Genomic DNA, 15,157 nt, shown 5'->3' on the forward strand with positions numbered 1-15,157 from the left:
TTACTATCACAGCCAAGGGTCTAAACTATGTGGACCCCCAGGCCACGGATGAGCCTCAGTCAGAGAAGTCATAAACTAGCTTTTAGGACTTCTTGGGCCTCGGGCCCCAGCAAGACTGCCCAGGGGCATGGTGTGAAACCCACTGCAGATCATCAGACACCTCTCAAGGTTGCTCTTTCTCTCTGGTGGCATTTGGGCATCGTTGGACACAGGGATGGCATGTTGCATAAACCTAAGTCCTAGGTACAAGTACAAGCCCTGTAGGTGTCTGATGTAGGCCTGCCCTGGCATTTTAAGCCCAGGAGATCATATTGCCCCATCAAGTTCATGGAAAATGGACACTGGTACCATATATCTTATTCACAACTACATTGATAAAGTCTGCAGAGACAATAGTGGGTCTTTTAGGACTTACCCATTGAGGCTTTTATTTTAAGTGACACATTCTAGTAGGAACTTAATTGTAATTCTGATAACATTACTTGTAATACTGTCTCCAGTCCTCAGAATTAATTTGACTGGAAAAATTCCAGAAGGACTTAAATGTTCCTCATTAAAAGCATTATAGATAACTTATTAGACATTGTAACTAATTGTAATATTGCCCAATGTAAAGCCATCCCAATTAAGATGCTGTTTCTTCCCTTGTGATTAGTTGGCAAACCTTTTCCATACGAGTATGCCCTCTGGAGTGTAGATCAATTAAGCATATATAATTGGACTGAACCATTTGCTCCCTGATCATCACTCTTTCTAGTGAGATATACCACAGCCGGGTTAGTAGGCTTACGAAGACAAATGTCCTGAACTCTAGTTAGGGAGTTGACAAATGGGTCGTTATAAGGCAGCTTATGTGCTAAATACTTCTTCTGGCCCCATTGGTGGAGATATATTCTGTTTTCTCAGTATGGAGAATTTCTTGCAATTTGTAAGTATTCTGTTTGAAAGATAAAGAGAAGCCATCATGCACTCCCTGTTCTTGACCTGCCTAAGGAGCACATACGGAGGGGAAAGCAGCCCCTGTTGGGTAGTTGCTGCTTGTCTCAGGGTTTGAAGCTCTGCCTGGGTTTCTTGAGTTACCCAGATACAGGGCTTCCAGTTGGACTGCCCACTTCCTGTGCCTGAGAATTTATTGGGAAGGTTTAATAAAGTAGAGCAGAAATCTGCCAGCTGCCACCAAAATATCCAACCTTATAATGAATTGCAAGTGCTCCCCTAGTCAGTTCATTTGAATATCATCGAGAGGAATCAGGAAATAACCTGAAGGTTTTGTAATGGAGTTAGAATAATGGTTCCTGTGGCCTACAATTAAGAAGGAACAACTCAGAACTATTTCTTTTCTTTTCCTTCTCCCTATCTTCTGTGCTGAATTCTCCTTTAGGCACCTATGGGTGCTAAGTGAGAAAAAAAATCACTTGATACAAAAACAAAAGCCATAGCAACTCTGGAATCAATTAAAAAATTCACAACTACAAGAAAGAGTGCATTTATAGGTGGTGCAACCATGCACTGCCCAGGTTTGCTGTACCTGGGTGTAGCAGGGCAGATGCACACAGAATATTGGGTAGAAGGACAGATGGGGCTATAATTCGGAATGAGCTAACAACAGATTTTCAAAATGGGCCATACGTTTGCAGCGTTCAGAGTATATAGACTGGCACGTAATTTGGGGTAGTCGGGTATGAAACTTAAAGACATGTCATCCATGGATTTCCCTTTAATAAATCATTTCCTCTAGTAGTCATTTTTCATCAACAGCCAATTCAGTAAAAGTTGGAATTGGGCATAATGTTGCATATCATTTCACAACATCTGGTCCTAATATGTAGTAACAGCTGTTTAGTACCTGAGATATAAACAAAACATTTTTCCCATGGCTGTCAGTGTTCATCCTCCTGGAGGCGCAGTCTTATGGAGACTTCCCAGTATCCTCTGTCATGGACGATGGTAACAATATCAATAATGCAATGATGACTATCATGGAGTTTTACTATGTCCTAGAAAAGATGCCAGGTGCTTTTCATATATGATCTCATTAAATCTTCATATCAGCCTTTGTAGGCATTTAGATGGGGTAAACAAAAAAAGTCATAAAGCCAGAGATTGACTCTATTGAAAGTTGAATCCAGCTGTGTCCCACACCAAACCTCATATTCTTCAACTACTACTATAAATTGCTTGTCGATAAAGTAAATAAAAAAAAAAAAGAACACAACTACACAAGTAACAAATGGAAAAGACAACAGAAGGGAACTCAGAAGGATTTTTTTTGTTGTTGTTGTTGGTGTGGTCTTGTTTCAGGATGTAAGACATTGATTTTTGCTGCTGTATTATAGTGTATACATCATTACGAAGTGGCAGTACAGTGCCTTTGTCACATGAGCCAATCCACAAGCCCTGTTCTTTTCCCAATATTCAGGGTGGTAACTCCCTAAGCAAACCACATTTATAAACAGCCTTTCCAAATCTTTATTCAAAAATTTTAAAACTAAATGTTTAAGAAAAGAATTACAACTATATACCCAATATCAAAACAGATAAATCTTTAAAGCAAACTTAATAACATAGTCTTAAGATACGGAGGTGTGTTTTCCTCACAAATTCTTAACCTGCCACTGAAATAGCATAGTCTATCCCGATCTTTTACATGGACTGTGATAAAAATGCTGACCTTTGTGAACCCAACTGAAATTTTAACTTCATGCCCACGCTTTTCCAGAACTCAATTTCTTAGATTCAGATTTAGGTTTTTAAAGACTTTCATTTGCTTTCTGGGTGTTCTTAGGGCTTCTTTTCTATTCATAACCTATTGGTTTATGTAAGAGAAGATAGATACACATACCCCTGTAACTTTCCAACTGTGCGAGTTTGGAAAAATTACCTCTTAAGACTCAGTTTTCACATCGGTAAAACAGGAATAAAATAGAAACAATAACAATAGTTATCTCATGGGGTTATTGTAAGTTTCAAACTGATAATAATATGTGCAAACCATTTAGCAGAATGTCTTCCTCATTACTGGCCCTCAATACTTGATAGCTGGTATTATTGAATTAGACTCATACATATAATTCTATATTCTGATTTTACTCCTGAGCTCCTGTATATGCACCATGGCCTTAAACTCAGTGTATCAGTATGCTGTGATCACTTTAAAGTCAGTTTTCGTCCCTTCCTAACCACTGTCTTTCTGCCATCGATATTAATGTTCTTGAAATCACCCAGAGTGAAATTATTGTCTTTATTCTCCCCTCAATTCATCTCTAACCTCTTTGCCCATAAACCCCCCACCCCCCTGCTTTCCCACACACACCTCTAGGTAGTCAGTCACTGACTCCCTTACTTTTTCCTCCATCTGCCTTGGGGTTTGCCTCTTGGAAGTTGCCCTGAAATATTTTTTCATTCTCCCTTAAATATTCTTTCCATTAAATTACCTAAGCTCACTGATTTACTATTTCCCATAGATTTCCTGTGACTTTCATGGTAGGTGGGGATCTCATGTTTCACTTAAGAAAGGAAACATCTTTTGCTTCTTGTGTTCCCTCTTAGTGCTCCCTAAAGCACCTTGCCCGAAGTAGGAGTTTGGTAGATGTAGGTGCTTTATTGATTCCCTCTTCCTATTGTTTCTTCTCACAGTCATTTGTCCCTTTCTTCCGTCATTCATTCAACCATTCATTCATTCAGTCATTCATCAAACACTCACTGGGCTTCGCACTTATACAGGGAACTGAGAATGCTGTTGTAACAGTTCTTGCTAGGAACTCACCAGCAGTGAATATCTCTAAGGAGACAGCCTTGGGAGTTAAAATTTTCAGTGCAACAAACATGTATTGAGCATTGACTATAACCCAGGCATTTCGCTGGGCACTGGGCTTTTGGTGGTGAGCAAGATAGACGTAGCCCCTGCCCTGGTGAAGCGTAAAACCTCCCAGAGAAGACAGGTATTAAACAAATAATTCTGGGATCCATTAAGGTTATAAAAGGGAGAATGCCACAGCACAGTGAAAAGTTTTTTTTTTTCATTTCAATGTTTTATTTTTAATTATGAAATATTCCAATCCCACAGAAAACTGAAGAGTAAAACGAGAAGGAGTGAAAAGGTTTTTATCCTGGCTGAGATGGGAAATGTCTCCTTGAAGAAATTATATTTAATACTGAGTTGAAAAATTGAGTGTATCTTTTTAGCTAAACATGATATATGTTGAGAGCAGGAGGAAGAGTGTTCATGTTACAGTGGAGAGAGGGAATTTTCACAGAGAAGTCACTGGCATGGGTTCTTGACATATGCATAGAAGCTTATCAGTGTGGGAGCATTAGCAACAGAGGCAACTGTATGGGCAGCAACTCCAAGTCTACTCAAATTGAGATACTTAAAAATTCTATCCAAGCCTGGCAATGTGCTCTTTCAGTATGTGCATCTTTAGTATGTGGATTGGTTAGTGTGTTAACCAAGCCTAGAGAATAAAAGTTTGATGTCTCTTCCAAACCTTTGAAAGATGTACTCTAGGGCTCAAGGAGGGAGAACAGAGCTGATTATGTTGGTCCTTCTGTTTGTGTTTTTCTTCCTCTTTAAGGATGGACATTTGAAGGGGCAGCCCTAAAATCCTCATGATCTGGATTGCAAGCACTTTTAGTGAGAGAGGAATTAGCAGGAAACCCCACCCCATTTCAGTAAGTCCTTACCCCTTCAGGTGGCCTGGCACCTGTCTTGCCTATGGAAGTCACCATCTTGATTGGCGTGATTGACAGCTTAATTTTCACCCTCTTTTAAATTGTCTTTATGAAGATCACTTTCTTCAGGTCAGACAAGAGATTGCACCTGTAACTAAAATTATAGTTGGATCACTTAGTTTCCGTCTTTGATTTAAGGTATTTGCAATGAACATGAAGTTAAAGCAAATGAAGGGGCACAATGAAAAGTGTAATCAATTCTCCAGATAGTTAAGGAAATTTTCTTTTCCATCTGTTTCCATAATGTCAAACTGAAATTCTCAGTTAACTACAGCAGGGGCAAGTACCTGGGCTTGACAATATCTTGATAACTTGTATTCCTAATTCTGTTCCTGAGAAGTCCTTGGATCAGGTACATAAATCCAGAAGGGAGATCTTACCAGGGATTACATAGATGGTGGATATTTAAATTTGCAAAACTTTATTGAGAAATATGAGACGTATCAGTCATCTCCTGTGCTAACATTTTTTTCAAAGTGAATTATTTTGTAGGTGTTCTAGGTGGGGGCCTACTGCAAAGAAAGAAAGACAGGAGGAACCAAATTATTTATAATTATGATATGTGTTGGCGGGACAGAGGCTGCCTTCTGAGACACAAATGGATGACAAAGAATAAGTTATCTCTTTATAGATAGAATGTGGCAATAATTGCATAGTTTCTGGCTTCAAAAAGTCATAATCTATTAATTTGATGGATATGAAAAAGCCATAATCTGTCAATCAGGTGTCAGAAGAAAGAGTATCTCAGAGCTTTGAGGCATGGCATTTAGAATACTGCTGGATACCTTTATTTTTATTCTGATAGGAATAGGAAGAAAGGATTCAAACATTCTCAGCATAGTTAGGAATGAATATCATTTTAGCTGTCTTCATGGTTTTGCACCTTAAAAGTGGTATTGGATAAGTACGGTATATTGAAAAAAAGTATAAAAGTCACACTATGGAGAATTAGAGGGAAACAATTTCATCCTAAGATTTTGCTGACATTACCCATCGTGACATTGCTTTCTCGGCTTAAATGTGAGCAGAACCTGAGATTATTTCTTTGTAAATTCTTCTGGCCCATCTATTATTTTTATACGCTACGTGGATATATTCTTGAAACATACCAATGGACACCGAGGAGAATGCTCTAGTCTATCAATGGAATGACAAATTGATGGAAGGAAGAAATTGGAGATGTCACACACATAGAAAAATGGAGCTTTTCCAGAGCTCGGTAAGCTTGCTATTACCAGTGAACAAAGACAGCCCCCTTCTCTGGTAGGCTGACTCCTTAACCCCTTGACGTTACAGCACGTTTTCAAAGCTGAATGGAGTTGCATTTACCTCATTATAATTCCTTCAGTTAAAGATGTTCTTCTAGGTACTTAAGAAAATTTATGCAAAAATATTTTCTGGTGCGGAGGTCACCAAACCCTCTGGACTCGTCTTCCCGCTCTTGGCAAGCATAACAAAGGAACATTTTCTGTTCCTTTCCTGCCTTCCTCCTGAGGTCCAGCTAAAGTTCAAATTGAAGAGGGAATTATTCTACATATCCAGTTTAGCCTTTGTGGCCTCTGCCGTTAGCACAAACACCTTGTTTAAAAAGCAGACAGTGGGGAGAGCACGGGAACTCAGAAGCCAAGAGACATGGGTGTTGCTCTTCCTGCACAGAGCTATTCTGAACCTAGACAATGTCCTTGGGAGACTGGAGCATCCATAAGCAGAAGACTGGCTCTTCTCTCTTGTTCCATGAACCAGCTTCTCTGGGGGTGTACCCAAACTCACTCACTATCCTATTGTTGGAAGGACAGGGAGGAAAGGAGGCAGAAAAGATTGATTAAGCACCCAGTCTGTGCCTGGCAGCATTCTAGGTGCTTTGCATATGAAAATTTATTTTCACAATCATCTCATCCATGTCCATGGTTTAAATTTCCTCTACCTGACCACCGATGACTCACATATTTAGTCTTTTGGTTTAGTTACCTCCAAGCTCCAGAGCTATACATCCAACTGCCCACTTGACATCCCTCTTCCATGTGTCAAAGGCACCTTGGACTCTACAGTTTCCAAATCAACGTGTGATCTTCACTCCCAAACCTCACTGTTTTCTACTGTTTTCCACCTCAAACCACAGTACCACCATCCAACCAGTCTTGCCCCTCCCTCATATTCAACTTAAATCCTGTCAATTTTGCCCCCTAATATATCTCAGGAATCCATCCACTTCTCTCAATCTCTATTGCCAGCATCCTAATCTGAGCTGCCATTTTTTCTTTGTCTTTTTTTTTTTTTTTTTTTTTTTTTTTTTTGAGACAGAGTCTCACTTTGTTGCCCAGGCTAGAGTGAGTGCCGTGGCGTCAGCTTAGCTCACAGCAACCTCAGACTCCTCGGCTTAAGCGATCCTACTGCCTCAGCCTCCCGAGTAGCTGGGACTACAGGCATGCGCCACTATGCCCGGCTAATTTTTTCTATATAGATTTTTAGTTGTCCATATAATGTCTTTCCATTTTTAGTAGAGACGGGGTCTCGCTCAGGCTGGTCTCGAACTCCTGACCTTGAGCAATCCACCCGCCTCGGCCTCCCAGAGTGCTAGGATTACAGGCGTGAGCCACCGCGCCCGGCCTATTTTTTCTTTGTCTTGAATACCAATATGACCTCCCAGCTGGTCTCACCATAGTCACTTTTACCTTCCTCCACTCTGCTCTCTTCTCCCCAGCCAGAGTGATCCTTTGAAAGCTTCAGTATAATGCTTATGACCGTGTCATTCATTTGCTTAAAATACTTCAATGCCTTGCCATTGCTTTTGGGACTCAATAAAAAACAAAACCCTGGACATGAACTATAAGACCTTGCATAGGATATACCTACTGAGACCAACTCCTCCAATCTCCTCTCACGCGGTCCACACTTAGAGCTCCAACTACCCCAGTCTTTGTTCAGTTGCTGAGACTATCATGCACAATAGCCTTTACACAGTCTTTGTACACATCGCTTTCTCTACCGAGAACTTACCCCTGAACCTTTTACCTAATTCAGACTCATTCATCCTTTGGATTTCAGCACTATCGTCACTTCTTTGGGCAAGGCTGACCCTCAGTCTAGATCAGATCCCACCTATTCCCTCTTACCATGTACCTCTTCTCCAGAGCCCAGGTGATAACCATCATGTACCACTTATTTATGAGAATTTGTGATTAGTGTTCGTCTCCCCAGTGAGACTCAAAACTACACAAGGGGAAGGACAGTTTTACTTTTTTTGTTTGTTTTTTAACTCCTCATTGAATACCCATTGCTGAGCACAATGCTTGGCACCTTTTAGGTTATTAAGAGGTAATGACTGAATTAATGGAGTCATGAAGTAGGTAGATAGACTTTGGCCCTTTCAATAGATTAGAAAATCAGGCCTCATTCCAAGTAGGAGCTTAGCGGTATCAGAGGCAGGATTCAGACCTACCTCTCTAGGATCACAAAACCTAATGCACTATCATATCTATAGTAATGCTGATAGATTTTTTAGCAAGTTCCTCCAATCACACTGCACTAACCCAGCTGATTCCAGTTCTACAATCTATCAATTTTTTCAAACACATAAAATTTTTGAGGGTAGGAACTAGACATTCTTGTTGGAACAGGGCATTTCTTCCTCTTTTTTTAACTGTCTTAATGGTTTCAGTGTGTCCTCATGAAGCCTTTCTTGAAGTGTCCAATCAAACTAATCTAAGTGAACTTGGCTTCTGACCTTGCTCTCACGTATTTGCCATCTCTAAATGATTGATGTCTGCATGATCCCTGTTGGAAAAGTGACTGCAAATGTGTTCCAGGAAATCTATAGTTGCAAATCTAGCATAATTTTGATATGTTGTGGTCAGAATAGTAAGAAGCAGTGCATAGAAGTCTTGCATGAAAAGTACTTATCTTCTGTCATCTTTGCCCTTCACATTGGCCTCCCCAAGTCCCCATGCAAGATACCCAGCATCAGAAACTTTTGTTTCCTATAAAAATGTTGTCACCAAGCTCACTATGTATTGGATGAATGGGTGCATGGATAGATAGATGAATAGAGGGGAGGATGATTTATATTTCATCTCACTATAGTTCACAGGTCTAGGACCAGAAAGGAAGTAAGATGAAGCTAAATATTACTTTTATTAATGCTGGTTTAAAATGCAAATGCATGGTATACAGAGAAGTTTTTCTTTTCTTTTCTTTTTTCTTTTTTTTTTTTTTTTTGCGCTGAAAGCTCAATTTTCACTACATAAGTGCCCCAGTTAAAGTACTTTTTGCAAGGTGCAAGAATATCCTGTTTGCTTATGTGCTTTCAATTTAGAATGTTCACTCCCTTAGGGCAAGGACTAGGTTACGTTTACTCTCTTATCTCTGGAGACTTGCATAATCCTGGCTGGTCCTAAGTACTCAAACATTTTCTTGAATGAAGCAAAGCCTTCTCAGGATGAAAATAAAACATGTCAGAAGTTTGAGTGACTGGTTAGGAGAGTGAATCCCTGCTTGTTTTGTATTATGGAGAAATATTTGAATCTTTCCTTGAGGCCAAAGTTACATGCCTACTCCTGTGCGAAATAGGTGGCTTGATCTGCCTTTGGAGAGCATAGAGTTTAAGGAGACAGCAGTAGGTACAGTCATCTCCTTTAAGATCTGGGCCACTCTGTTCCTGAAAACTGTGAGGAGTCTCTCTCTTAGGCAGTCTATCTCTTAGAGCCTGTTATTCACAATAAAATATTTACAGAATAAAACAACTCTTTCATCATGTCTGACATAGCCTGCACTCACCCTAGAAAGCAAAGCCTAATATGAGGGATGGAGTGATGTAATTCCAGGAAATAGGACAGAGGCACAGGGGCCAGTGCAATCGGGAAGGAGGGACAACCCATTCGAGGAGCAGGTTGATTACTGCTATGGGCAAGTGAGCCACATTCCTCTCAGGACACTCTGAGGAGAGCCATAGAAAGCACTCAGAAATGTCTGTCTCAGGGAGAGGTTCTCATCCACCCTTGGTCAAGTCTTGCCCAAGGGATGTCAACTCCTTTGTGTTCCCAAACTGTCCAAGCATGAGTAACCCCATGGGTTCCCTTGGGAACTCCATTTCAAGGTGCCTGGGAAACCTCTCAGCAGAATGAGGGAATAGGAGGCACAGCTGAGGCCAGGTGCTGTCTGATCACATCCATGACAAGCTGGTTGTCACAGCCATGGCCAGGGAGCAGGGAAGCAGGGAGCTAGAAGTGTTGGACACAACCTCCCAGTTTAGCTATGATCTTTCAAGGTCATTTATGAGGATTCACATCCTACTAATGGCTTGTATACCTGGAAGGTTTAAACATTAGTGGAGCAGATAGGAAATTAAGGCCTGGTAGGATGCTGAAGGGTGGAAACTGAGGCAGAAGATAGTCCTATAGACTAGGTCAGCATAATATAGAGAATATGAACACAGGCCATCAAACTCCCTTGATTTTGAATTCTGTCTCTGAGTTGCTTCCCAGTAGAACTTGAGGACATTACTTAATCTGGCTTGGTTATAGGTTCATCATCAGAAAAATGGGGATACTAATGGCCCCTCATGCTATTTAAATTTTGGATCTTTTACAATGAGAATGTACTCATCTGTTACCTGCATAAATGGAAATAATAATATTATTTTTGAACAGACTTTATAAATGGATCTGGAACAGATTTTAAAACATTTGAAACAGATGTGGAACAGACTTTTAAAAAAGGAACCATGCCTCATAGGGTTGTTAGGACCATTAAACGACATGTGCTATCAGCCCAGAGTGAATCTTCAACACATGGTGATTTCCTTGGTGCTCATGAAGAAGAGGAGGAGAAGAAGGAAGGCCACACAACAGCACAGGGGTAGGGACTTCCCCAGGGGTCTTCTTTGGAACAGAGGGTCCCGTGTCTATGGGGAACTTGCGTGTCCTCATATTCCCCACTCACTGCCCCTGGGGGATGGGGAGAGTTGGTGCTGGAGTCCTGCAGTGCTGGCCACTGCTGGCTCAGCATCTGGGAAGAACATGGGCCCACAGAGAGGACGCACAGATAGTGCTGCAACCAGTTGAGGAAGACCCAGAGAGGGGGATGTGAGGCCAAGTCTAATGAGAGTTAACACAAAGCTGGCATTTACTAAGCATTTCTCATGTGTGGCCCTGTTCTAAGAACATTCTGCATATTGTGTATTAGTCCAAGATAGTGTGGGCACCCTAATTCACATTCTATACATCATGAATCTGAGGCTTGCAGGGATTAAGTACTTTTCCCCAGGTCATAGTGCCAGGAGGTACAGAGCTGAGATTTGAACCCAGGAAGTATAATGCCAGGGGCCACGTACTTAAGCCCCCTATTATGCTGCCTTCTAGCAATTGCTTTCTGGTGCAGATCTGCTCTGGAAAGTGCAGACTGCACATGGGAGCACAGACATTTCTCAGCCCCAAAGTTAGGAATATGCACTGCGAAATATGCTTCTGTGATTGAGTGAGAAGATATTGATGGATTACACTATCATCGATCATTATTATATTAGTCCTGGTCCCACCAGCAAAGAGAGGCACGTACAAACTAAAATAATTTGAATGACATTTAATAGGCTATTTACAAAGATATGGAAAGATTTGGGAAAAACTAATGAAGGAACATTCAGTACTTGAGACACAACAACAGAAAGAAGCTGTTACTACTTCTAGGCCTGAAAGGGCAAGGAGAAAGAGGGACCAGTAGGACCTGGGCATAGGAGCTTAGTGGAGAGAACCACTTGACAGGGGTGGTGGTCTTCCAGAGAGGGAGGCAGTCAGTGTCCCAGGCCCCTACAGGGACGGAGCTGGAGGGAAAAAATACCTTAACCTCACTTGTTGCTACCTGATATCCTGCCAGTACCTTCTGTTAGGCAAATCTACCAGGACGCCAGAGAACAGAGCTAGGGGAGAAAGCAGCCCATAAAGAAGAGAGGGCAGCCTACAAAGGCCAGTGTCTTGGAGCACAGTGAGGGTGAGGAGGAGAGGGATGTTGACCTGGCATGGCCAGCAGGGAATACCCAGCACTATTGTCAACCTGAGTCAAGGAAATATTCTTGGAAAGACTCTGTGGTGTCCAAAATAGGAGAGGGAGTATATATCCATACAATGAGATACTAATAAACCAGAAAAAGGAACGGAGGAGTGATGCATGCTACAACATGGATGAACCTTGAAAACACGATGCTACGTGAAAGTAGCCAGTTACAAAGACCACATCCTGTAGGATTTCACTGCTATGAACTGTCTGGAACAGGCAGTTCCATAAAGACACAAAGTAGATAAGTGGTTGCCAGGGGCTGGGGGGAGGAGGGAATGGGATGTGGCTGCTAATGGATACAGGGTCTCCTTCTGGAATGTTGTGAAACTACATAGGGTGATGGTTGCACAACATTGTGAATGTTCTAAATGCCATTAATGGTAAATTTTATGTCGTGTTTACTTTATCACAGTTTAAAAAACAAGCAAATAAATGAGATAGAATTTTCTTTTCACAGTGTCTGCTTACCCCTTCTTCACTATCTGAGCAAGGCACCAAAATGCGCCCGACACTTTCTTGCTTCAGTTGGCTGGAGAGGCAGTGGGAGCTATTGGTGCCCCAGGTGTGCTCCCACACCGTTATGCTAGCTCAACTTGCAACAGCCAGTGCCTGCCCATGTTTCCCTGTCTGAGGGCTCTCTCCAGCTGCTGAAGCCCAGTGTCCACGGGCAGCAGTGCAGGAGACTCACCAGCTCCCAGGAGCAGCTCTCAGTCGAGCACTGACAGGAGTCGGTGTGTAAACACCAGGTTCCCTGCCCTCAAGGTGGGGTCATGAGAGCTGTGTGCTCCACACCAGCTCCCAGAGGCCTCAGCCAGGTTAGCTCCAGTTGCCCGCAGCAGTTATCTGACTCAGTAACACTCCACTGTGCCTTTCCTCTCTTGTCTCACTTCCCCGGGCCCCTTCTGATTATTCCTTCACCTACCAATTCAGGCAGGGCTCTCCAGCCCTTGTCTCAGGATTTATACTAACTATAAAGTAATAATAGATAAGATGTATTGAATTCTCATGATTCAAATATGTATGAGAAGAAACTGGCTTGCGTTCATTTTTACCCCTCATGTTCCCAACTATAAGATTGTCTTCATGTATCAGGAGAATAACTATCGTGGGTTCTCATGGGCTCTCAGACATTAGTATAAACAGACTCCCCCTAGGGAAATTGGAAAAAAGTGCAGATACCCAGGCCCCACCCTCAGATATGCTGATTCAGTGAGTCTAGGTGTGGGGCCTTAGAATCTGCATTTATCAAGCTCTTCAGCTTCTAATGCAGAATTGATTGGAAACAGTTCCCACTGCGAAACACTGGACAAGGGTATTATGAGAAGTGAGAAGAGAAGCCACCTATCAGAGGCATGTGCCAGCATCTGGTTGGGTAGTATTTCTGCAAATACGGTCTGTCGAACTCTGCAGGGAGAAATACTCTATTACATTTATACGTTTACTTTCTCTTAAACTGATGGAATCCATATCCAAGTGTGGAAGTTAATTTCAGTATTTAATAATCATTAAGTAAAGAGAGAGGGAAATATCTACACTATGTAATTACATAAAACATGCTTCTGGCAGTATTTGCCCCCTTGGAAATTCAAATAAGAAGTCTCCAAGGAGCAAGGTTGTATTCTTGGAGGTGGACACAAAGTAATTGAGCTTAGCTAATGGAGATAATTAATTAGGAAATGGATCTGCTTGCTTCTAAGAAAAATATTGGAAGTATCTCTGAGAAAGCCTAGCCCCTTGCTGTCACTATTTTCAGAAGTCAGTGACACTCAGAGGGTCTGGTGTTTCTCCTGAGCCATGGCCCCACCACACCTGGGAATTAAGGGGGCAGAAAACACACAGTCCTTGCCCACACTTCAGCACAGTCCTAAGAATGTCTGGGCCCTAGAAGCACTCTACCTACAAGAACAGTGCCACATTAGACCTGGGGTTCAAGCTCCAGCCTCCACTTACTAGCTTTCTGAACTTAGCCAAGTTATTCAACTCCCATGGAGTTTAGTGTTCTCATCTTAAAACTAGGAGTTGTAATAGTAAATAGTAATGAGTATCTAGTGTAACAATGCTCTGCGGGAAAACAGGTTGCAAATCAGAAGATGCTGCCCTGGTATGTTCTTGCGAAACCCTTCCTGTCTCAGCTGGGGTCCTGTTTCCTGCATCCGGGTTACCTGTTTGACTCTTTCTGTCCAGTTTTGATCTGCTGGACCCTAGCATTCTGGTCTGACCTTTCCAGTTTATCTGCTTGTCAGCCCCCTGCTCCTTCCCCTTTCTGGTCCCATGCTAGCCCACTCTCACCTAATATGCCTGGCTTGCTGGGGCCACTCTTGGTACTGGGATGTGCCATGAATCTTCTGGTCCAGCCCCACACTGTGTCACCCCAGTGATAGGGAAGGACAACCCATGGTAAGAGATTGCATTCAGACCTTCTAGCTCCCTCTTCCCTAATCATATTGCACCAGGATTGGCCAGACTGAGGAGTGAAGCCCACAAATATGGTTGGACCAGAAGGCCCAGCAGCTCTCAAAGGTCGGGAGAATACGCAGTCAGGTCATAGAGGGCATAGACAAGGCACGTGAGCATTCATGGATCAAGAAATGCATCCATTATGCAGACAAACCCACATTTGTCTTGTTTACCAGGCTGTTCTACACAGTCAAACTCAATCCATCTTTGCCAAATGAGAGAGAAGCTGAGACTCAAGCCAAGGAGACAGAGACTTGATGTGGATGATAGTTTTGTTTTCTGACAGTAGAAGACATTACATTTTATTAGGACATGGTACAGAAAGGCTTTTGTTTTCTATGTTGATGAAAAGTGTGTGCTTTTTGTTCTTTCACAGAGCTAATAAAACCATAACACATTTACTTTTTACTTTTTTATCCTCTCCTCTTTTATTATTAAATCTACTTCAGGAAGTTGGGTGGGGAATGCCTTTTCTCTTCTCTACCGCTTCTCAAAGACTAATTAATTATATTGAGGCAATCAAAATGAGCAAGGAAGAATTAATGAACAGCTGTGATCAAAGTGAGCAGACTGAGTCATCATCTCAGGGGAATAAAGGGCTCAATCTTATTTGGGGGTCCAACGATGGAGAACATGCGCAGGTTCTGACACCTATAGACATTCCTGGATGTCAGGAATTATTGGCAGATTCCCACAGAGCACAGGTCCAGGATTCAGAACAAAAAGATGACTGTGAAAGTGAACCATGTAAGTGTTCCTGCGACTTACTCCATTTGGGCCAGCTATGAATGTCTCTGGGGCAGTAGTCCCTTAGATATAATCATGTGTCTAGACACATCTTGGGTAGCAAGTAGGGTTCATTTTGTGGGTCAACTCTCATGTGAAAGCTACCTAGGTCTTTGTAGTGCGCACAATTTTGAAG

General features: G+C 42.1%; 1 protein-coding gene across 3 annotated transcripts in view; it reads left to right on the top strand.

The window, feature by feature from the left end:
- Positions 1-15,157, top strand: part of CDH13 (cadherin 13) — a 986,514-nt gene that overhangs the window by 33,172 nt on the left and 938,185 nt on the right. The gene's annotated exons all lie outside the window — the stretch shown is intronic.

This window comes from Eulemur rufifrons, chromosome 23 (assembly GCF_041146395.1).
Source record: "Eulemur rufifrons isolate Redbay chromosome 23, OSU_ERuf_1, whole genome shotgun sequence".
In the NCBI taxonomy this organism is placed as follows: domain Eukaryota; kingdom Metazoa; phylum Chordata; class Mammalia; order Primates; family Lemuridae; genus Eulemur; species Eulemur rufifrons.